This window comes from Mauremys reevesii, linkage group 3 (genome assembly GCF_016161935.1).
Source record: "Mauremys reevesii isolate NIE-2019 linkage group 3, ASM1616193v1, whole genome shotgun sequence".
In the NCBI taxonomy this organism is placed as follows: Eukaryota; Metazoa; Chordata; order Testudines; family Geoemydidae; genus Mauremys; species Mauremys reevesii.
In genome coordinates, this window is record NC_052625.1 from 110,670,700 (window position 1) to 110,695,467 (window position 24,768).

Below are 24,768 nucleotides of genomic sequence, written 5' to 3' on the forward strand. Positions count from 1 at the left end.
TGCCTTAAAAGTCATATGCAAATTATCAAAAAACTGGCCTTTTTCATTTGTATTAATAAACATGTGGTTTTCTTTCTTGCCTAACTTACTTTCTTATTATTTTTCGCATAGAAGATAAACTGTCTGAATCTCCGTTAAAAGTCGAATCATTTATTGGAAGTGTGGAAGAGCTGGAGAAGGTGGAGACAGCTAGTAAGGAAGAAATGAGCTCTGTCCAAAAGCCAGGTGCTAATGAAGTGGTGTCCACTCCATTGTACTATGAACGCTTCACCTCTTTGGCATCCAGATGGCCATCTACATGGGGAATCTGATGGTGGTGATTGCAGTTGTCAAAGTTAGAATCAAGACTCACAATTTGTCAGACCACTCTGTTTTTAGAATCAAGACTCACAATTTGTCAGACCACTCTGTTTTTAGAATCAAGACTCACAATTTGTCAGACCACTCTGTTTTTAGAATCAAGACTCACAATTTGTCAGACCACTCTGTTTTTATTAGCGCAGCGCTCCGCCAATAACACTCAGATAATGTGAGTACATGCAAGACACAAACTATCTTATTTATACAGATAAAAGGGTGAGAACTTAACAAGATAACAAAGGAAGCAGCATCAGATAAGTTTACCTGGGCTAGGCATGCATATCTTATTTCCTTACTTAACTATTACCCATCTTCTGTTAATGTTTCGCCATTAGCACCATTGTTTATGCCTAATGTTTCTTTTCCTGGCACCTGTATTTCAACATTTCTTATTTCTGCTTAAAGGTACATACAACATTTCTTTAATCCATTCTTATTTTTACAATATAATTCATTCTACTTTCACAATCCCTCCTTTTGGTCAAGCTCACGCCATGACCAAAATTTTACTGGGTTCCACATATTAACCGTTCTTTATCTTTGTTCATCAGCAATATTCAAAATTATCATATTAGCACTCTGTTCTGGGGCAGTCACCTGAGTGGCATGCCTTACACAATTTTGGGTACAACAGGAGACTAACTGAAAACATACAAAAATTATTAGGATTCCAAACAGGATAGTCAGGGCTCCCTGAAACAACCAGTTTCCTATGCCAGAGAATACTTAGCCACTTCCATAAAGAACTTGGCTCTTCATGGGGAAGATATGTGATTTGTTCTAAGTGGCTAGTGTGATCTATTACCTCATTGGTATTGTCAGGTATAAACACACACAACATTGTTTTCCAATGAGAGCACAGGTCCCTCCTTTGGCCGCCAGCACTATGTACAATGCCTGATGGTTTTGGAGGCCACCTGTCGGATTGCCCCTGTTTCTTTGGCCAGGGCTCAAACTTTCTCCAGTTTTATTTGCCATTATTTTAACTACTTCTTTTAACCTCAGGAGCCTTTTTTTTTTTTTTGCCTGGTGTATTACTCCCCCAAGGGGGTTAAAGGAACTGCCAATAGTCTCTTCCCAGGTGTCATTACTGTTCCATATTGTGTTAAACGGACAAGGTCCTCCAGTGAGGTCTGGGGAATTGAGTGGGATAGCCAGGACAGGAACATCAGTTTGAGAGTGGGCTGGGATGTGGCTGCAGACCCAGCATTTAGAAATATTAAGGGTCTGAGCTATCCACACTTGCTGCTGGATAAAAGAATTGTCATTGTGGACTCCCCAGACCTTCAGACACCAACAGCCGAGGAACAGGCACCACATGTTGGAGGCAGGGCCCTTCTGGTTCTGACAACCTCAACTGAGGGAACTGTAGTCACAGTTTTATGTCCACCAGGCAGCAGGCGCTAGGCTCACTACTGCTTTTTCTTGGGCCTTGCTTTAGGTAGTCGTCTGCTTCTGGCAACCCTTACGAGAACGTAGATTGTAAGGTATTGCAGGCTGTTCCTCTACGTCATCTTCTGGAGTCAAAATTGACTCTGCGTGGTCCTGAGGTGATGATTGGTTCGCTGGGGGTGGTGCATTCTTACACGGCAAAGCATGTATTCATGCTGCGGATGCCAGACAGTTTAACAGCCGTCTGGGTAGTAAGCAGTGCCTGTCTTTTTGCTTCTTTCCTTGACTCTGGCTATAACAATGGCCTTCACACCTTATCTTTTCCTGATGCATTCATTCCTCATTCACACAAACAGATTGAGAATACAAACAGTAGTATTTTATATTGAGCAAAAAGGCATTGCAAATTAAACCTTGCTAAGTTTTACAATTAACCAAGACAATTTACATTGAGACCCAGGCCCAATTTGTAATGCATATGGGAAAACAGAATCTTATAGTCCCAGAGGGTCATTTCTTTCTGCTATTCAAAAAGGGTGGCTGGTAGGATGAAATCAAATTATACATTATAAAGTCCCAGCTCCTACATATCCCCCTTTTGACACTAAGATTATGAATCGCCAGTGTCACTTCTTATGTAGTAAAATACTGGGAGGTGATTTGGGCCTGTGGCTCTAGCTTTGCATACATTTGTTTTATTCACCAGCATATTTTAAACATTTCAGTTAAACACATGCAATTTAAAACCAAAAACAATTAGGGGTAGTAACATTAGTATGCCAGTAGTTGTGGGAGTCCATCCAGATAATATGCATGGTTCTGTTTCCCACATTGTTTTGTTTGTTTGTTTTTAGGAACTATGTTACCTTTTTACCTTTTTAAACAGATAATTGGTAACTGTTTGCCATTTAATGCCAAGACTGATAGAGAACTCAGCTAAATCAGTGCTTACAGTAAGCTGAGACTTTTTGGTTGTGGCAAATAGTAAATGTGATTATTGGTAAACACAGTACTTACATTACATGTACATTTGTCTACTGGTGGGTTGCTAACACTTTTATCCTTTTAAAACACTTCTTTCCAAGAATTAACACACACATTGCCCGTTATACAATACTTTGGCCTAATTATTAATTGTATCCCACATACAGGATCCTAGTGAGATGCCTTTACTACAGGGCTTTGGAGCAACAGGCATGGATAAGCATACCCACTTTTGAGGAGTCCACTTGGTACAACCTCTAGTGTCCAATAGTTTCCCTTCCTCCCCAGCCCACTGGCTTGAGGTCTGAGGTAGCCAGAAGGATCCCAGGTGCAATCTGTGGAGTGGGCTAACTTTCCATATCTTTGCTTCCAGAGCCTGTTGGTGTGCAATTTTAACAACAATTTCTTCACTTAACAAATTTTGTCTTACCGTACTGGAGACATACTGCATCCAGTTATATTGATAGGTATTAAACAATTATCTTTTTTTTTATATTACCCAAAACATTTTATGTTCTAAATATCTGCATTTCAGTACATTTCATAGCTATTGAAGTATGTTTTTTTTTTAACTTATTTGTTTCTGTAATAGGTTGTTCTGTAGCTGGTATTAGCTTTTTCTGATGTTCTGAAAGACAAAAATAACATTTTTCTACCCCTTTCAGGGTGGCATTGATTGTTGCTTAAAATATTCCTTTCTTTTACAAATACCCTTGCTGATTGCAGGCAAAACAGAGGAATTACCCCCATATTTTCCTGTGGTTTTTTTTTTTTTAATATAGGCAGGCCAGGTTTTAATGGATTTTACTTTTTAAGGGTTATGGGGAAATTATTCCACTGTTGAGGTATACCACCTCATGAATTTAATAACTAAAGTTTTTCTTCTTATATAGCAGACCAAGTTTGTAATGTTTTTCCTGCTGTGTGGAGCTTTAAGTTTATTCACAGGTAATAGCTGAGAAGCATCATTACCATATTACCTTAAAGGATTTTTCCAAAAATCATACATACTATACGTTGTTACAGGGGTACTTACTAACATTACATTTATTTCAATGTTTAATATTAACAATAACATTAGCGTCAAATCTATTAAAGATATCTTGTTATACCATGTTTTGTTTTTATTTAGGCAATTTCTTTTGTGCTGGCAGTTTTCACCTTCCTTTATCAGTTAGGTAATTTGCATCAACACAGACTTGGCTTTTGGATTCAAAGCCATCAGTAGAGCTCAGAGACTCTGTCTTAAAAGGGACACAATCAACTTTCACCAGAGTTTTGATTTCTTTCCACTTTCAACTCCTGCTTACAAAACAAACAGAGATCTGAAAAAGAAAACACAATCTATTGCTGCTCTTTTTGGAGCCCTAGTAGGATTTTAATTCAGTAGCATATTTCATTTGTATTTCTTTTACCCCTTTTTACAATATACACTGTACATGTCCTAGGGAAAAAGCGCATTCCTTCTATACTACAACTTTTTTTTTTAAACATTAGCCATATCAATTTTTACATACAATGTAACTGTTTCTTTTTTCTTACAGAGTTTTCATGTACCCTTATCAAAAGTGACAGTCTGATTACACAGAGCCATTTTAAGGCTCAGTATTTTTAACATTGCTTCTTTTTGTTTTTTTGCACCTCACTTCTGCTGTTGCTTCAGAGGGGCACTGTTAATTTTTTTTTCTTTCACTACAGCTCTTATCTGCTATTGTTACAAAAAAACCGAAACAAACAAACAAAAAGACTCCAGAATCTCTCCCTATTCTCCTGATTTTGACTGCCCTATTGCAGCCATGACTTGGTTTTTATTTAAAAAAACATTTTAAATTTTATAAAGAATCAAGTTACCCCTTAAGGGTTAAATGCTAAATCCCAAAGCCAAACAACACTAATTACCTGTGTCTTGAAAAAAGGTCTGTCAGTTTTGCAACTTTGAATTAAGAGTCAAATGAATTTTTAGTGGCATTAAAAACAAAAACAAAACCAATTTATCTTACACCTACAGAACAGGAGTTTTACAACCCAGATGTGCTGGTTTAGCTTCTTAGAACTTTACATATTTTCACAGACAAATAGATACATACACATTTTCTATTCCTTTACACTGCTTTGTTTTTACATAGCTCTATATATATTTGGATTATTTACAGGCATTCTTTTGGAAAAGGGCCCATTTTCCCTTCAGAATGGCTGCAAAGAAACCAAGAATTCTCTCTCTTTAACATGGTCCTTTTTAACATTTCACAAAGTTTAACTGCTTAATTCTCTCCAGCCTTTGTAGAGTTAACTTTTCACTCTCTTTCCTTAAATCACTCCTTTATCTCCCAACATAACACCTTTATCACCTCAGATTTCACCATTTTAAGTATTGTTCCAGGGGTTCATGCCTGCACTTACTGCTTTTCTTACTGCCAACACTATGCCCTTAGGGCTTCCAACCTGTTTTTCAGTTTCTTTATCTGTTGCTTGCCTGCTTTTCTGGGCCCGATCCTGCTTTTTTTTTTTTTTTTTTTATGAACTGTTTGTGAGTGATATTGTGGTCACTTCACAATTTTGAAATAAATGTTTAAGGAAAGGGACCAGGAAGGGTGGGGGCTAGTTGAGGAACTCACCTTCTTTGCTGAATTGGTAGTGGAACACTAAAGAATCATTTTTTTGAGGCAGACAACAAAGGGGAACAGAACAAGGGGCTTTTTGTCCTTTTTACAATGAGATGGGAGTATTAAGGGGGTTGGATCGATCCGGGGTGGGTTTTTGAGAACGGGGTAAAGGGGAGCGCTCGGTCTGGTGGTGGGAGAGGAGGCTTTTAATAAAGCTTTCAACTTATTATTTTAATATTTGAGAGAGGCGAGTTTTTTTTTTATTTTGTCCAGCTACGATTTGCCTCTTCCCACCACTGAATGAAACAATTAACCTCTTCTTTAGCCAATTTAGTTTTAGGTTGGCCGAGTTTGTCCTTTAAGACATCCACTCGGTCTTGTTCCAAGATTTTAACAGTGGCCACTGAGTTTTGGGATCCCCCTGAGTTAGCCTAGACCATTTTTCCAGAAATTTACAGGAGTCCGGACCCTTCCTAAAATGCATAAAATGAGCCGGGGTTCCTTTAGGGAACTGTCCCGACTTAGATGTCTGGTTACCCATACAGGAGGACTTTACACACCAATCACACAAGAAGGAAATTCGGGTTCGTCAGAGCGATGCCCAGTGGCACACACAAAAGGAGCTCACAGGCTACTGCCTCAATCGCCCTTGCTTTCACAGCAAGGGTTTTACCCAAGGTGCGGTGCGGCTGCGATTGTGCAGATTTCACTCACTCAGACCGCGGGGACAGGAACCCCTTGGTCGGCCGATCCCCGGACGGAGACGGCACCCAGACTCAAACACTCCACAGAGAGGACGGATAGACACAGAGACAGGACAGTCCTCAGTCCAGACAAAACACAGAAATAATTACCTGACCAGATTCCTGATGTCAGATCCCGGGATCCCTACCAGAACAGAGTGGGAACCAACAGGTTCAATGGCGTAGACTTCACTGTGGTCGTGCACCTTTCCGTTCTGGTGGAGGACCGCTCGGGACAAATGCCCAGGTGCCGGCTGCCACGGTCATCCTACAAAAACAGTCAGGAATCACACAGCCCCAGTGAAGACGGTTGCCATCTCGGTGGAACCTCCAAATTGTCAAAGTTAGAATCAAGACTCACAATTTGTCAGACCACTCTGTTTTTATTAGCGCAGTGCTCCGCCAATAACACTCAGATAATGTGAGTACCATGCAAGACACAAACTATCTTATTTATACAGATAAAAGGGTGAGAACTTAACAAGATAACAAAGGAAGCAGAATCAGATAAGTTTACCTGGGCTAGGCATGCATATCTTATTTCCTTACTTAACTATTACCCATCTTCTGTTAATGTTTCGCCATTAGCACCATTGTTTATGCCTAATGTTTCTTTTCCTGGCAACTGTATTTCAACATTTCTTATTTCTGCTTAAAGGTACATACAACATTTCTTTAATCCATTCTTATTTTTACAATATAATTCATTCTACTTTCACACAGTCTCCCACTTCAAAACCCTACATACCCCCACCAACTTCTTACTACTCTCCCTGGCCCTTGCAGATCTCCTCCTGTGGATAATGGTGCTGCCCTTCAGCACTAGCCGATCTGTGGAGAGCTGCTGGTATTTTGGAGATGACTTTTGTAGGCTGCATACCTTTCTGGACTCTGTCTTTTGTTTGACCTCTATATTTCATCTGTGTTTTATTTCCACTGATCGTCACTATGCTATCTGTGATCCTTTGCTCTACCCCATTAAGTTTACCGTAAGAGTGGCATGCGTATATATAGCGATAGGGTGGGGGGTCCCCATGATTTATACTTTTGTCTTGCTCTATACCAATGCAATTGAAGAAGAGTTGGGTCATTTCTTACAAGACATGCCCTGTTTTGGTAGATGCCAGCTGCTGTTCAACAAGCTCTGGGGCTGGTTGAACTTCCCTCTCTTCTTCTTCCCCTGCCTCATAATGATAACTTTGTATGTGAAAATATTTATTGTGGCAAACAGACAAGCTAGACAGATAAGCAGCATGAACAAGAGTGCTGGATTTGGGCTACACTTAGGAGCATCAAAGAGGGAAAAAAAGGCAGCTAAAACTCTTGGTATAGCTGTAGGAATCTACCTCCTGTGCTGGCTGCCTTTTACTATAGACACCATGCTAGACTGTCTTCTAGATTTCATTACCCCACCATAGAACCATGGAATCATAGAATATTAGGGTTGGAAGAGACCTCAGGAGATCATCTAGTCCAATCCCCTGCTCAAAGTAGGACCAATACCAACTAAATAATCCCAGCCAGGGCTTTGTCAAGCCTGACCTTAAAAACCTCTAAGGAAGGAGATTCCACCACCTCCCTAGGTAACTAGTTCCAGTGCTTCACCACCCTCCTAGTGAAATCATGTTTCTTAATATCCAACCTAGACCTCCCCCACTGCAACTTGAGACCATTGCTTTTTTTGTTCTGTCATCTTCCACCACTGAGAACAGCCGAGCTCCATCCTCTTTGGAACCCCGTCTTCAGGTAGTTGAAGGCTACTATCAAATCCCCCGTCACTCCTCTCTTCTGCAGGCTAAATAACCCCAGTTCCCTCAGCCTCTCCTCGAAAGTCATGTGCCCCAGCCCACTAATCATTTTCGTTGCCCTCTGCTGGACTCTCTCCAATTTGTCCACATCCCTTCTGTAGTGGGGGAACCAACACTGAAGACAATAGTCCACATGTGGCCTCACCTGTGCCAAATAGAGGGGAATAATCACTTCCCTCGATTTGCTGGCAATGCTCCTACTAATACAACCCAATATGCCATTGGTCTTCTTAGCAACAAGGGCACACTGCTGATTCATATCCAGCTTCTTGTACACTGTAATCCCCAGGTCCTTTTTCTGATTCTGCTCCAACCACTAGGCCAGTACCCCACCACCATGACTCTCCCTTGGTGATAAATAAATTCACTACATAATAGTCTTATTCATACACAATCCCTATACACAAAAAATAACTGTTCATAACCCTCAATGTGTGCTGAACAGAAATCAGCCTATTTCTTCCATGCACCATGTTGTGCCTGATAGTCTGACAACATATCTGTGAATTGTTCTGAAATCATGACTCCTGCTCTGCCTGTCCCAGTAGAGACTGGTGCTGTCTGCAGATCCAACAATTTTTGTTCAAACAAGTGTTCTGTTCATTAACCTTCCTTATTCTGACATACTATAGCTAAAAGATGTAGTAACTCATCAATCCCTGTAGATTTATACAATGCCTGCTTATGGCAAGGATATATTATTTTCGCCTGTAAATACCTCTGCATGGTTTGTATGATCCTCTCACAGTATGAACTGTTCTGGATTGGTGTTTTATATACCTTTCTGGAGTCCACAGATAAACGCAAGTAAAAGTGGGCAGCACATAGCAGCCTTTCTGATACATACTCAGGCTAGAAGAAAATTAAAGAACACCCAAGCAATCCAAATACCTGGGGTCTGAATCCTTAGCTGAAAATCTCACAAGAAACAAGTTTTCTTTTCACCTATGTGTTACTTACTGTTCTGAGTTCTAATTCAGCAGAGCAACTTAAGCATTTGTTTAACTCAGTAGAACCGAACCTTGTGTTCAAAGTGAAGTAAGTGCTTTAGTGCTTTGCTCACTAGGGATGGTCTCCTGAAGTGAGTCCTTGGATAGAGCTAAGGATACAGTGAGAACGGTTTGCCTTGAGGTATTTCACTACTTGTGTGTCTAGTTGTGGCTTGAATTTAGATGTGCAGAGACACATGGTGAGAACGATCATTCAGGACCCTTCATAATGTTTCAGGGGTTGAAATGGTCAAAGGCTGAACTGTGAAATGGAAAAAGGAGAACAAGGCACTCATAATTTCTAGCATATTTTGCCCATCCCTAGATGTAACTGATCATCTTTGGATTCCCTTTCTTTTATGAGGCATTCCCCTGTTTTAGAAGTCATTACACTAGTTGCTTTTTTCATTTATCTCAATTGAGACTTAATTATTATAATTTAACATCTACATTGCAATAGAACATAGAGACCTCTCTGACAGGTTAGGGTCCCATCGACATTAGAAAATAAGGGTTTTTCCCCATGGAAAATATCAATGAAAATGAAAAATCATTCATTTTGGTTGGAAAATGTTTAGGTTCTTTGCTACTTTAATGCCTCCTGGGCGCTCTAGTTCAAGTGCCTCAGGCCCCATTCTCCTCTACAGGCTGTGCTCCCTCATTGGACTATATCTTCTGTGATGTGCCACAGTCTCCCCTCTGGCTGAGTTGAGGTTATATAGAATAGAGTTCCATGGCCATGGTGCATTATGGGAGATGAAGTCTGGCTGTGGAAATTGGAGTGTGTAGAGAGGAGAATTGGAGTGTCAGGCACTCTAATTACAATTCCCATGAAACCCTGTGGCAGCATTTCAGATCTGAAGTATTTTGGACTTGGGATGAAATATTTTCGCTTGTTGCCATTAAGTTTTTGGATGAGAAATTGAAAATTTCCACTGAAAGCAGACACTTATTGCAAAAAATATGTCTTTAGCCAAAAACCGAATTTTCCAACAAAATACAGTTTTGACAGATTTTTTCTATCAGCCCTACTCAGCAGAGTAAATGACAGCCCCGTCCCATAAATCTTATGTTATAATTTAAAAGACCTCCCATGGCTTTATATTTAACATATTTAAGTAGTTGTAAAGTTCATCCTCCCATTTCCAATGTGGCTGTGAACCAAATCAAATAATCTCCTCACTGGATTGTTTGTGCATAATTTTTTTCAGCTGCAGCAGCAGAGAAGAGTTACAGAGTAAATCTGCCAAAGTAAAGACACGATAGGAGACTTGTGAACTCACCAGAGACAGCTACAGGTCTTCTTTGTTGTATATATACTAGCAGCATCCAAGTTAATCTGATAAGAAAAGAGGAAAAAAATCAAATGCATTTTCATTGAGAATTGCCACAAAGGAGTCTCATGGAGAAAAAAGCAACCAAAGAAGCTTTGTAAGGTAATAAGAAAAAAAATTATGCACATTTTACAGATAAACTCTAAAACTGTTCATTGATTTGGATCGGAAGATTTTCTAACTGAAATGAGACTGGAAACAAAAGCAAAAATCACAGCCAAAAATGTTTTCTATGAAGAGATGAATTATAGAGAGATATCAGGTAAACCATCTTTTACTCCCATGTAATGATGTAACCAACTGCATTTTGTAAAGTACTAGAAGAACTGCAATTTATTTGATTTTCCAATCTCAACAATGGAATGACTGTAATGACAAAAAGTTTTCTAGTGTTTCATTCAGAGGAAATGTTTGTCTCTGTATCATAAGAATAACTTGATCCACGATGTGGAATAAAGAAGTCAATTGAATCTTAAAATGTGTGGCAAAATCGTTGAGAAACTGTCTAGAGATGAACAGCTGTATCATCAATAATTTATTTTATTCCAATGACAGATAAAAACATCTGTAAATGGTATTAGTGAGCTGATAATTACCAATGTGAGGACTGCAGGGCTGGACTAGAAAGTTGTTTTTCATGAGATTGCAGTCTCTGAGAGTTTACTTTTACAAAATCTGTTACTGAGCAAACATTGTGATATTTCTTATGCATGTTAATGTCATATATCATTTCAAAGTACTAAAGCAAGATACTATACTAAGATCCTTTTCTGCAAACACTCTTATTCACAGGTGGCTAGACCTACTGATTTCAGTAGCCCTGTTCATTGGAATAAAGTTATACACATGCTTAAATGCTTGTAGGAATAAACTTTATTAGACATAAGGTCTAATATTAATTCCATCAAAGTCATTTTTAAAACTCTCAATGACTTTAATGGGGTAAGGTTTTGGCCTACAATACATACAATACTTTCTATATCTTTGGTGTAAAAAGGAGAAAGATCACAAAATGTTAAGCATACACACAGCATAATTGCCTATTGGGGGCATTCATACTACAGGGTTATTATATAGGATACAGACTATAACAAAGCTACATTTTAGTATCAGCTGGGCATACCTGATGTAAACCTGCAATATGTTTATAATGGCAAATGTTCATGTTCTTATCATACAATTGCGTATCCAATGGATTTTAGAAAAGTATGCCAGAAAGCTTTCATGTGCTCTTTGGTCCAGAAATAGCTTTATATGAACCTGACAAGCTGAGAGAAAGAAAAGAAAAACAGGAATATGTGAGGGACAAATAAAGGGGGATAAATAAAACAGGAGAAGGGATATGGACCTATAGAATTGAAAGGAGGAAGAAATGGGACTTGCAGATGGGGCAGTTTGTTTGATTAAAATCTGTATTCTGTTGAAGAATGAGTCCCTGACGTGTACATACTCTAAGCATCTAATTAAATTTGGAGACCTTGTAGCATGAGAAACTCCCAACAACTTGAGTCTTGTGGTTTATGATGTCGCCAGGAACTCTTGTTGGCGTTACTGGCAGAATACAATTCCTTATTTTACCACTGTGAAACTCCCAAACTCTAATAACATATAGATAACATGTGTACATTTATGTATATATGTGTGTGCACACACTATCACACATAGTCGCCACCTTCAAACTCCATCACTTTAATTCTATTACAGTAGAACCTCAGAGTTACAAACACCAGAGTTACAAACTGCCCAGTCAATCACAAACCTCATTTGGAAATAGAAATACATAAGCAGGTAGCAGAGACCAAAAAAAAAAAGCAAATGTTGTACAGTACAGTACTGTGTTACATGTAAACTACTAAAAACTAAAAGGAAAGATTTAAAAAAAGGGATTTGACAAGGTTTCAATTAAAATGAGAAGATTTAAAGCAACATTTTTCTTCTGTATAATAAAGTTTCAAAGCTGTATTAAGTCAATGTTCAGTTGTAAACTTTTGAAAGAACAATCATAATGTTTTGTTCTGAGAGACAAACATTTCAGAGTTACGAACAACCTCTGTTCCTGAGGTGTTCCTTAACTGAGATTCTGCTGTATACCCTAGGAATTGCGTAGCAGTTTGCCGGCATAAAGAGTAACGTGTAGATGAAAGTGTGCAGACTGTAAGGTGACATATATTGTTTTTTTCTTCTTACACATGTATATCTGTAATAGTAAATACTGGTTAAATAAAAACAGAGTCTTAAATAACAATTATCCATAATAAAGGATTAATACAGTTCACTAAACTGGATGTTGTTTAACCTGTTTTTCAAATCTTTCACTGCTTTGAGGCACAGATTGTTTAGCAAACTCAAATGACTCCTCAGCGGGATGCTATTATATTTCTCTTAATCCTGGCCAAGTATGTGTTGAGGGTAAGCTCCTAAGTGGATTAATATTACAAACAGAAACAAGTCTGCAAGTATACACTCAGTGGCCTACTAGCAAGCATGCTAAAACGAGGAGGCTCTTATGAAGTGTTGCATGTTAAAATCTTTATAGCATCAACCAGTTTGGGTTTCCTGATGCTGTGATGTCTCTCTTGGAAGTATGGGCAATATCTCCAGGAACAAAGATCTCTGAGGTGTTGGGTAGAGCTGTGGAAATCAGGTGAGTATCATGTATTTGAGGCTTTCACTTTACAAAACTCTTATCAAGGTGCTTATAGTGTTGAATGCAAACTCCATAGCAAAAATATCCAATATTACTAAGAGTTTTTGAGCACCTTAAGATTCAAAAGGATTTAGGAAATGATTCAGCCCATTCCTTTTTTGTTAGCATTGGGCCAAATTCTGCTATCTCTTATACTGGTGTAAGTCTAGAGTAACTCCTCTAAAGTAAATGAGAATTATTCTGAATTGACATGAATGCAACTGAGAGCAGAATCAGGCCCATTATTTTTAATTTTAGATGCTAATAAACTAATGTGAAACACAGGTCTGCAAATGTTGCTACTGTTCATATCACTTTTTTATTTTTTTTATTTCGTTTTTCTTTTTCCTCAGAACTGGCTGTATTGTCATACTTTTGAAAAGGTTCCTATCAATGATCCCACATCATGAATTCATCCAACCTCTGGAGTCCACAGAATGTGCAGTATTGCTTTGACTCTGTTAACAATTCATGTCCTAGAAATGTAAGGTCTACAATCAGTCTTTGGGCTATGTACATCTTCATGGTGGGAGCAAGGGAGGAGAAACGGGTTTTCACAGCTCAACTGCTAGAACAGGGCCTCATCCTCCCTGATTGATCTAACCTCGTTATCTCTAGCTTGCTTCTTGCTTGCTTATATATACCTGCCCTTGGAAATTTCCACTACTTGCATCCGAAGAAGTGGGTATTCACCCACGAAAGCTCATGCTGCAAAACGTCTGTTAGTCTATAAGGTGCCACAGGATTCTTTGCTGTTGTGATCCACATAACCCTGCTTGGCTGCCACCTATCCTGCTAGCTGCCTAAATTCACTCAGCACCAACATTTTTGCTATAAAAGGTCCCCTAGGCACATACCTCTGAGCATGAGTACTGCTGCCACGGGCAGGCATCCAGATGCCTGTCTTATGACTAAGCCCCAGTGTGATCCTCAAAGCAGATGAAGAAAGATGGTACAATGTCTATTTTCTCCATGGGGCCCAATTCATTAGGCATGCTCAGAGCACATCTACTGCCACAGAAATTGGCTGTGAGGGAAAGAGGTGGTAAACTCCCTTATAGCCTTTAGCCTAGTGATTAGGGTATTCACCTCTATGTGGGAGATTCTGGTACAATTCCCCATTCTGCCTGATGAGGAGAAGGGATTTGAACAGGTGGGTGCCCTAAGCACTGGATTATAGAGTGATTATCACTCTGTCTTTAGCCTGACTAACATTTAAAGAAAGAACATAACATAAGAACGGCCGTACCGGGTCAAACCAAAGGTCCATCTAGCCCAGTTTCTGTCTACTGACAGTGGCCAATGCCAGGTGCCCCAGAGGGAGTGAACCTAACATGCAATGATCAAGGGTAATGACTCTGGGAAACGTGCAGGTCATAGTGGATGGCTTTGCTGCAATGGGATTCCCTAACTGTGGTGGGGCGATAGACAGAACCCATAGCCCTATCTTGGCACCGGAGCACCAAGGCAGCGAGTATATAAACCGCAAGGGGTACTTCTCGATGGTGCTGCAAGCACTGGTGGATCACAAGGGATGTTTCACCAACATCAACGTGGGATGGCCAGGAAAGGTACATGACGCTTGCATCTTCAGGAACTCTGGTCTGTTTTAAAAGCTGTAGCAAAGGAACTTTCTTCCCAAACCAGAAAATAACCGTTGGGGATGTTGAAATGCCTATAGTTATCCTTGGGGACCCAGCCTACCCTGTGCTGGGTCCCAAAGGATTTGGATGTTAAGCATTTGGATGTTTAAAAGCACGCTGGTGCAGTTTATTGACTCGGATAGACCTCAGTGAAACCAATATTCCCATTGTTATTATTACTTGCTGTGCACTCCACAATATCTGTGAGAGTAAGGGGGAGATGTTTATGGCGGGGTGGGAGGTTGAGGCAAATCACCTGGCCATTGATTACACACAGCCAGATACCAGGGAGTTTAGCAGAGTACAGGAGGGCGTGGTGCGTATCAGAGAAGGTTTGAAAACCAGTTTCATGACTGGCCAGGCTACGGTGTGAAAGTTCTGTTTGTTTCTCCTTGATGACCTCCCCCCCTTGGTTCACGCTACTTCCCTGTAAGCCAACCGCCCTCCCCTCCCCGCTTCAATCACCACTTGCAGAGGCAATAAAGTCATTGTTGCTTCACATTCATTCATTCTTTATTAATTCATCACACAAATAGGGGATAACTGACAAGGTAGCCCGGGCGGTGTGGAGGAGGAGGGAAGGACAAAGCCACACTGCACTTTAAAATGTATTGAATGCCAGCTTTCTGTTGCTTGGGCAGTCCTCTTGGGTGGAGTGGTTGGGTGCCCGGAGGCCCCCCCACCACCACGTTCTTGGGCATCTGGGTGAGGAGGCTATGGAACTTGGGGAGGAGGGTGGTTGGTTACACAAGGGCTGTAGAGGCAGTCTGTGCTCATGTTGCCTTTCCTGAACCTCAACCATATGCCGGAGCATGTCAGTTTGTTCCTCCATTAGCCTCACCATTGCCTCTTGCCTTCTGTCAGCCTGGGGTACTGGCTATAGGTCCAGGGTGAGAAACGGTTCCTGGCTGTCAGGAAAACAGTTTCTCTGCTTCCTTGCTATCTTCAACCTCCTCCTCCTCAACTTCCTCGTTCCCAAAACCCACATCCCTGTTGAGTGCTACTCCATTGATGGAGTCAAAGCACAAGGTTGGGGTAGTGGTGGCTGCACCCCCTAGCATGGCATGCAGCTCATCATAGAAGCAGCATGCTGGGGCTCTCACCCGGGACAGCCGTTTGCCTCTCTGTTTTTTTGGTAGGCTTGCCTCAGCTCCTTAAGTTTCACGTGGCACTGCTGCTGGTCCCTGTTATAGCCTCTGTCCTTCATGCCCTTGGAGATTTTTTCAAATGTTTGGGCATTTCATCTTTTGGAACAGAGTTCTGATAGCATGGATTCCTCTCCCCATACAGTGATCAGATCCTGTACCACCCGTTTGGTTCATGCTGGAGCTTTTTGCGATTCTGGGACTCCATCGTGGTCACCTCTGCTGATGAGATCTGCATTCACCTGCAGATTGCCATGCTGGCCGAACAGGAAATGAGATTAAAAAGTTTGTAGGCTTTTTCCTGTCTTCCTGGCTAGTGCATCTGAGTTGAGAGCGCTGTCCAGAGTGGTCACAATGGAGCATTCTGGGATAGCTCCCGGAGGTCAATAGCGTTGAATTGTGACCACACTACCCCACACTACCCCAAATTCGACCCGGCAAGGTTTCAGTGCTAATCCCCTCGTTGTGGGAGGAGTACAGAAATAGATTTTAAGAGCCCTGTCGTGTGGTCAGGTTCAGGGTTAAATCGATGTAACGCTGCTAAATTCGACCTAAACTTGTAGTGTAGACCAGGGCTAAGGAGTTCTTATATGACCCTCATTATGTTTAGTATTACATTCACTTTAACATTTTTAAAAGAAAAAGAGAGGCTTGTCTTTGTACCTAGCACTTAGTGTAAAGAGCGTGTTTCAGTTGCAGAGCAATTCACTATTGTAACTCAATCCTCACACCCTTTTGTGATGTAGGTAAGTGGCCTCATGCCTGTTTTACAGAGGGGGAGACTAAGGGTCGGTCTACACTAGGAAATTAGATCAGTATAATTACATGGCTTAGGGATGTGAAAAATCTACACCCCTGAGTGATGCAGTTAAACTGACCTAAACTCCAGTGTAGACTGCATTAGGTTGGTGGGAGAATTCACCTCTCAGGGAGATGGATTACCTATGCCGATGGGAGAACCTATGCCCATGGGCTAGGCAACCCTATGGCACGCGTGCCGAAGGCAGCACGCGAGCTGATTTTCAGTGGCACACACACTGCCCCGGTCCTGGCCACTGGTCAGGGGGCTCTGCATTTTAATTTAATTTTAAACATTTAAAATCTTAAACATTTTAAAAAACCTTATTTACTTTACATTCAACAATAGTTTAGTTATATATTATAGACTTATAGAAAGAGCCCTTCTAAAAGTGTTAAAATGTATGACTGGCATGCAAAACCTTAAATCAGAGTGAATAAATGAAGACTCGGCACACCGCTTCTGAAAGGTTGCCAAACCCTGACATAGGTTGTGTCCTCACTGAAGGGCAACAGCTGTGTTGCTGCAATGTTTTAAGTGTAGACAAGCCCTAAGGCAGAAAGGGTAAGTGATTTATCCAAAGTACAGAAAAAGTCAGTGTTAAGAGTATCAATTAGTACTCAGGCAGTCCTGTCAACCTGTCTTCTGTTCTAACACCAGAAACATGCTATTAGCTTTTATACTACACACTGGAGCATAGGACAAAAATGAAGAACAATTGTTACCGAGTCAAATTTCCCTAGTGGTAATGTCTCTGGACATATTCTGTAGGATAGTGAAAAGCAGGACATGACAACATACTATCAATACTGTGGGAAGCAAAGGAAAAGATGATAAATATTTCCTTCCATTCAAAATGATCAGAAAGGCATTTAAACTGATTAACCACAAATGCACCAAAATTCATACATTGTGTACTTTTGTTTAGGAGCAAATCTCGTTTAGTTGTTGCCTTTGCTGCAGATCTACTGTGCACTGTGACCAGAAGACAGTAATTACACTTCATAGAAAAAAATCACCATAATTTTAAAGCCAGAGCAGGGAGTAATTATGTTAACAGAAATCATGGCTTCAAAATGATGGTATTGTCTTAAGAGTCACCTCTAATCAAAAGATTGGAGCCATTTAATTGCTGAAGGTAAAAGAAAAAAGTGGAGGAGGCAAAGGAAGAAAAACCAATGCTGAGATCTGGGGAGAGCAGATTAGTACCACCAAGAGTTTTTCCTTTATTTATTTACTAAAGGCCAAGTAGTTCTAGGGTTTTCCCCCCATTTGGCTCCAAATCTCCTGAGATCTGTTTGGTGTTGTATCCATTGGTAATTCCAGGCAGTCACTCTGAGCAATCTGCCCTTAAAATTCAATATTACCCTTTGCACAAGCACGGGAATAAGAAAGTTGTTTTAAAACCAGTGTGTGATCTATCAAGGCTTTCCCTGGACATGGGCAGGTAAGAGGAGGGAAAATGATGTGTGTGTGAAATGCATGACTGGACTCTTGTATTTCCTATATTTGTGTTTTATTTTTAAGAAGAGCTACTGCAACAGAGATTAGAGCACTGTGAGCTACTCACTGAAATCATAATCTTCTACACTGGCAGACCTCCAACCCCTGCTGAGCTCCACTGATTTCTGTGATGCTCTACTGGGGCTCCTGGGTCTACGCACATGGAGCCACTTCAAGGACCAGCGCCTAAGAATTTATTTCTTTTCTCATTGAAGTTAATGGCAGGGATCCCATTGAGTTCAGTGGTACAGGATCAGGCTCTAAATGCTGCTTTATATGAAAAGTTGAATTAGGCATGAAAGTGATATCAGCTTCTCCTTGTAGGTCTTATTTTAATGTAGAACACTAGTTTCAAATAGGGAAAGCAGAATGATGTCGGTAGTTTCTCCTAGAGACATTGTTACATGGGAGAAAATAGAATCTACCCGCTGTGTGCTCTCCCCAGACCTGAGTGTCTGCAATTCAGAAATAAAGATTAAGGTAAAATATGAACTATGTGGGCATATGGCACATCCTACTTACACTGTGCATGCTGCCATACCAAGGGTTACAAACCAAGGGCATTCAAGGTGAACTGTGAACCCAAAATAAATCCTTGATATTCTTTACTGCTTCTTTATGATGCCCCTTCTCTGCACTGCCTAGGCTAAAACTGAGTATCCTTTCCTCATTCAGTTGGAAATGAGATTAAAGTCAGTTCTTTACCAGATGTCAAGTTCACGCACGGAGGAGAATAACTGATTATATAAATATAAATGTAAAATAAATAGATTGAAGTTCTCCCAACCTCTTGGCTGACCTCTGACCCAGGTTTATAAAAATAGTTCATGAAGTTTTCTTGAAACATCAGGATGGACCAGCAAAGGCCACAAGCAACTTTTAAAATAATTTTATTTCATAGTTTAAAATATGTAATGAGAATAAAAACCACAAGCTGTATTAGTAGCTTTTAATAAGCTGTCGTCCAGACAAAGGTTCCTCAGCCTATGTGCAAAATGCTGCTTCTAATGATTAGCAACAATTTTATTGTTACCCAAAAAGGCAGATACCTAAACACATCCAACCTCACCCAATCTGAATGGTACTATTTGAATAGTGGGTGACCCACTGACTTTGATGGGACTACTCATATAGATTAAGTTATCTACATGCTTAAATGTTGGTAGTATTGTAGTCATAGCTAACAATGCAACAAAATGTTATCAGCTTGTTTCTACCTCATTAATTCTTATTTTCTTATCCTTTAGATGATGCAACTAATCAACTTTTGTCCTAGTTTTCTGATTTATTTCACTCTAATCACTATAAAGGTCTGTACTGAGGACAACTGAAAACTTTGTGACAGACAAAAATGCACCCGATTTCCTGAATATGTTTTCTCTGCAAAACCTTAGTGTGCAGAGAAAACTTGGTCATATTTTCAAAATAAAACTGTATTTCTGTATTTGTGATCAAAATCTGAAATTACTCCTGGGACTGCTGAGGAGGACTGCCTGATTGCTCTAAGAAAATGCCTGGAGAGAATCAACTAGCCCACTACATCCAGTAAAGAGCCTATAACCATGAATGTTTCCAATGGTTGATAAATTACAAGATATATTTTAATCTAATAGTGTCAGTGAAAATCTGGTGACTTTTATGTTAGCGCTTCACTCAGCACATAGGGACCTGGTCTTGTTTGGGATTCAGGGCATTACTGTAATACAAATAATAAATAACTAATCAGTTTATTAAAGCTAATATAAAATAGGGATGAAAAATACATATTTAATTCACTGCTCTTCCATTCCCTCCCTGAATGCTTACTATTTAATCTGTTTAATTTTATCATATTGTTTTACATCAGTTGAGCTCATTAAATAGTTACTGTCAACTAACTGTGTTTTATTCTAATATATGAGCTATATTGCTACAAATATTACAAGTCACATACAAATATTATTGTCTCACCATATTAGCTAAAAGATTATTGTTTCTCCTAATACAACCAAGAACTTTATTCATTGCTCCAATTTTGAAAATGGATCTTGTCCTGAAATGTCCAGGTAATCAGGTGTTCGAGGTGCAGTGTATTTGTTCATGACTAGAGCCATCCTCATCACCGTCTTTGGAAATCTTGCCACAATCATTTCAGTCTCCTATTTCAAACAGCTTTGGTCTCCAACCAACTTCTTGATTCTGTCCATGGCTATTACAGACTTTCTTTTGGGATTCAACATTATGTCCTATAGTAGGGGTGGGCAAACCTTTTGGCCCGAGTGCCACATCAGGGTTCTCCCCAAACAGCCTAGGCCCCACCCCCTCCCACTTCCCATCCCCTGACTGCCCCCTCCCAGTACCCCTGACCTAAATCCCCCCCCCCAGGATCCCACCTCATATCCAACCTCCCCTGCTCCCTGTCCCCTGGGACCTCCTTCCCCTTATCCAACCTCCCCGCCACCACTGCCCCCTTATCATGCTGCTCAGAATAGCAGGAGCTCACAGCCCCGCCGCACAGCGGCATGGCTGAGGGGGAGGAGGGACAGCAGGGAAGGGCCAGGGGCTAGCCTCCTAGGAGCTCAGGGGCCAGGCAGGACAGTCCTGCGGGTGAGATGTGACCCATGGCCCGTAGTTTGCCCACCTCTGCCCTACAGCATGATCGTATCTGTGGAGAACTGCTGGTATTTTGGGATCACCTTCTGCAAACTCCACTATAGTTTTAATCTGATGCTCTGTTTAGTTTCCATCTTCCATCTTCATTCCATTGCTGTTGATCGTTTTTATGCTATCTGTTTGTAACGGTTTTGGGACTTACCACCTGACGCCTCCTGCTGGCTGTCTCTGGGAATTAGCTCTGTCCAGTGGAGTGCCCCTTCCTGGTGGTGTCCCATCCATCGTCCCGCCCTCGGTTGGCGTGTGGACCCACATTGCTCCCAACTCGCGGTGTCCTCTTCAGGACCACTGCCCTACGGTAGTGCCCCTTAGTCTATCCACACACCCTTCCGGGGGGGGAGTTGATCAGCAGTCCTACACCCCAGACACCATGTCCAACCACACCCTCTGAGTCTAGTCCCTCTTGTCAGGGATCTGGCATAGTCTATAATGGCCGCTCCCTACGGCCAAGGGCTGGGTGTACTGCAAGGGGGGGACCCAGGCCCGCCCTCTACTTTGGATCCTGGCCAAGGGACCCTCTGGTGGCAGCCATCCTGCCCTCCTTCTCTCCCTCGTTATAATGGCCGCTCCCTACAGCCAATGGCTGGGTGTATTGCAAGGGGGGAAGGGAGGAACCCAGGCCCGCCCCCTACTCTAGATCCCGGCCCAGGAACCCTCTGGCAGCAGCCATCCTGCCCTCCTTCTCTCCCTCGTCTGTCTGCTTCCCTGGGCCGCTTCTCCTACGGCCCCTTGCACCACCTACTAGGCCCTTCACTTCAGGGCTGGCAGCCTGGCAGGCTACGAGCTAGACCTCCCTTTTGCTCCCCGAGCCTGGCCAGCACTGCGCTGTCCGTGATGCTAGTCTCCTGCCTTTGGAGACTAATTTTCCCCTCTCAGAGGCCTGGGACAGACTGCCTGCTCTCTTCCTGAGCAACCTTCTTATAGGGCTGAGCCTGGCCCTGATTGGCTGTCTCCAAACTGGACCCTGAGTGGCTCACAATAAGGCCTTCTTTAATTGGCTCCCTGTCTGTGCAGATGTCCTGGCTTGTTGCAGCCCATACTCTCAGGGAGTGGAGTCCACCCCACTACACTGTTACCCACTGCATTATTCTAGCAAAATAACTTTTCCTGTGATAAGGCAATTGCTAGCAGTTTATTGGACAGTGCCAGCTGCTTTTGCTTTTGGGATTATTTTTTCAGAAGCATATGTTTCTGGACTACAAGGCTAAGATTTTAGTAGCATGCTCTAGTTTGTATCCTATTGTGTTCAACAAAGTATGGGGAACCGTTTTGTTTACAGTAGATTTGTTTGCTCCTGGCTGAGTCATGATAGGAATATATGCATTTTTTTTTGTAATATCCAAAAAGCATGCGCGTGTTGTGAACAACATGCCTGATGATGCAAACAATGATGTTAGAAGTCAACTTTCCAAGAAAAAGGACAGAAAGGCTGCTACGACTTTGAGTGAAGTTATGGGGATATTCCTAATATGCTGGTTTGCATGTTTCTTTACATTCTTAATTGACCCATTTTTAAATTTCACTACTACTTTAGCTTTATTTGATGCTTTAAACTGGTTTGGTTACTTCAACTCTACCTGCAATTCATTAATATATGGCTTTTTTATTCATGGTTTCAAAAAGCATTGAAATATATCTTAAGAGGTAAAATATTCAATCCACAGTCTCGTACAACTAATCTTTCTGCTAAAAATCAACTACAATAGAATATCTAAAATTGAAAACAAGGTCCAATAGCAAAAACAAAAAAAATCCTTATGAATGACTAGATACTCATTGTTCAGTATATGTGGTCTGAAGGATGCAATATACAGAACACTTTCACCAAACACTTTCACCAAGCACTTTATTTAAAAAAAATACCTTATATTTTATCTTGATTTTAATTTATTCTTTTTTTATATACCTCTTTTCTAGGGTAGTATTTACTTTCTTACTATGGAATATTGAATACATGTCTTTTTAAATTTATGGTTTCAGAAATCATTTGAATATTAGGTAAAATATTTAATCCACGTTCCTGTATGTGTACAGCTAATCTGTTTTCCGAGGCACACTATAAGTGGCTTCTTAGAGCAAACGTAACTGATACTAACTGATACTAACTGTGTAACTCTCTGGCCTCCTCTAGTAGCAGGACCATGTATAGATGTTTGAGTCTGCTATTGCTGCCAAGCAAACAGATCTGGTGTAAAATTCTGGCCCCGCTAAAATCAATGGGAACTTTGCAGTTGAATTCTCTGGAGGCAGAATTTGAACCCAGTTCTTTTAGCTCAGACAATTGAAGCTGATACTTTCTGGACTGAAGGCATGTATTCAGTCCTCACAGATGACCCACTCAGACATGTTGTTATCCAATGGTAATATTTAGTTAATAGAAGCCTCCATTATATTCATGGTAACATATATTGTAGATCTAGATTTAAATTTGACATTAACAATTTAATATAGTGTAAATGCATTGCATTCTGACTGCTAAACTAAAGCATACTTACTTATTTACTGATTTTTTATATTTTTAGTGATCTCTTATTGCTTCAGTACCAATACATTTCTTTGCTGAATTTTTAACACAGGTGGCATGAATAATATCCATTTGAATCTCAGAAGGGGTGGGCTTAAAACCCAAAGTGTCAATTGCTTCCTCAAAAGCAGATGGGACTGAAATAGCAAGGAGATATCTGACAGGCTGGCTGCTTGCAACCCACTGATGAAAGTTAGAGATTCTTAGGTTGGAGTGTGAACAAGTCCCACCTCCCATGAGCAGGTATGGAAACCAAGGGCCTGATCCAGTGCCCTTTAAATCAATTGAACGATGTGCAGTGAATTCAGTGAGCATCGGACCAGACGCCAAAGCAGGGAATGGAGCTCAGAGAAAGAGAGATTTGGCATCTGAAGAGGAAAATGGCAGAAAAAAAATCCATCATCTACATTTTCAGTTGTGAACAATGGCCTCTGAAACCCTTTAAGGGAGGCACTCAGATCCCATGTGCTAAAATTACCTAGATAAATAGTATGGAAAATCTCCTGAGCAATAAGAAGTCAGCAGAGGGCACTGTGATGAAACAGTTCTGGGTGAATCTGCTACTGCTTTTCTGGCTCCTGACCAGATAGAGCAACCAGGAGAGGGAAGGTTCCTTGGCAGCTGGGATGGCTGGAAATCTGTAGCAAAGAGACAAAGGCAGATGTTCATGGCGAGGTCTAGGCATGGCAGAGCTGGGAATGATTGTGGGTGCAGGTGGTGATTTAAGACTGAAAGGGCATGTATGTAAATTGTATAGATAAGGGCTTATGCATCATGTAAATAAACAAATTGCACATAAGATATCTGACTCTGTGATGTTAACTTCTCTCCACCAATGGAAAATGACTTGCTGCAAGGCCTGAAAATTCATCACTCCTCAGCCAAAGGGCAACAATACATTAGATAAAATATCTGGATTTGAAGGCAACAAACTACAAATGTTTCTGATGTTTGTATGTTAAATGGCTTCACTATAGTCGCTGCCAGAATTACTCTGGTTTAATAATAATACACCTCTCCACCCACCCACACACACACAGTTTCAGAATGGTTTTATAGCTTCCTGTTACCTAATTCAGTAGCAACACTGAAATTTTTAAATGTGAAGCCCTAAAGTTCAGTTCCAAAATCCACATTTAAACCCTGCAGAAGCTCATAGTTACCTAAATATGGATTCAGGAGCTAATTTTAGGCACCCAAGTTATTTTAAATATTGATCTGAGTGTGCCATCAACATACCGCACAATTCCTCATGAGTTGGCCCAATACATTGCATGTACTCCAATAACAACCTTGCTTCTTGATTACAAATCCTCAATTCTAGCCATGAACCTCCTATCAAGGTGCTTATAGTGTTGAATGTAAACTCCATAGCAAAAATATCCAATATTACTTAGAATTTTTGAGCACCTTATGATTCAAAAGTATTTAGAAAACGGTCCAGCCCATTTTTTCTTTTTTTCAATCATTGGGACAAATTCTGCTCTCTCTTATAGTGGTGTAAGTTTGGAGTAACTCCTCTAAACTAAATGAGGATTGTTCTGAATTGATCTAATTGCAATTGAGAGTAGAATTAGGCCTATTATTTTTAATGTTAGATGTT

At 40.8% G+C, this 24,768-nt stretch overlaps 2 pseudogenes; both read left to right on the plus strand.

The window, feature by feature from the left end:
- Nucleotides 1-203: 203 nt before the first annotated feature.
- LOC120401583 lies at nt 204-7,500 on the plus strand (annotated as a pseudogene).
- A 12,509-nt stretch (nt 7,501-20,009) lies between these two features.
- LOC120401146 lies at nt 20,010-22,347 on the plus strand (annotated as a pseudogene).
- The last annotated feature ends 2,421 nt before the right edge of the window (nt 22,348-24,768 follow it).